Source organism: Peromyscus eremicus, chromosome 1, assembly GCF_949786415.1.
Source record: "Peromyscus eremicus chromosome 1, PerEre_H2_v1, whole genome shotgun sequence".
NCBI classification, from domain to species: Eukaryota; Metazoa; Chordata; class Mammalia; order Rodentia; family Cricetidae; genus Peromyscus; species Peromyscus eremicus.
The window spans coordinates 62483102-62484002 of NC_081416.1; positions in this window are offsets into that span (position 1 = coordinate 62483102).

The following is a 901-nucleotide window of genomic DNA, read 5'->3' on the forward strand; positions in this document are numbered from 1 at the left end:
ATCCATAGATAACCTACATGGCTGCTTGGGGTTTGGGTGCATTGGGATGGAGAGCTGATGGCCTCTCTTAAGCTGAAAAATGTGGGGCTCTGTGGCCCCTAGTGCCTCCCTCCCACTGCAAGGGTGGAATTGGTAGTCACCCTGGTACCTATACGCCATGTGTGAGGTAATTCATCTTAGGTGCTTAGGCCTGAGTGAGGCCGTGTGGACAGGCACCCCAGAAAGATCCAAGTGCTGCCCAGCAAACTGGGACAGAAAGTATGTGTCCTGACTCACTCTTCTGAGCACCTACATCTGTGTGGACCTGTTTACCTACGTATCTATCCACATGTGTACCCATGCATATGCACAGCCACACACCTCTATACCTGTACACACATGTAGCTATGTACCTGCCACCCCATACCTCTGTGCTTATGTAACTACCTATAAACTCTATGGAAGTACACATGGGCACCACCTATACACATCTTTGTAACTATGTGCCTGTTCATGCCTGTACCTATGTGTCTGAACATTTAGCTGTGCGTTTGTGCATGTGTGTACCTATATACATGTGATACCGTATACACTCATCAACCTGAGTCTCACCTAACCTCTTGCCCCTTCATCAGACATTCCTTTCTCAGGCTCTTTGCGAATTCCAGGAGAGGTTTCACTTCCCTGCTGAGGCTGCTGCCGCCAACTGGTTCCCACACACTTGACTGCTGACGTAATATCACTTCATCTCCACATGCAGAGAGATGGGCCCAAAGAGGAGAACTGTTCATGAGCTGAATGTCAGCTAGACCCTGTGCCCCATAGAAAGCTTTTAGTGAGCCATAAGTAGGGCAGTGATACTGCTTCCTCCTAGACACAGCTGCTGTGCCCCAGGACTGCTGACCTTAAAGACACTCAGGGC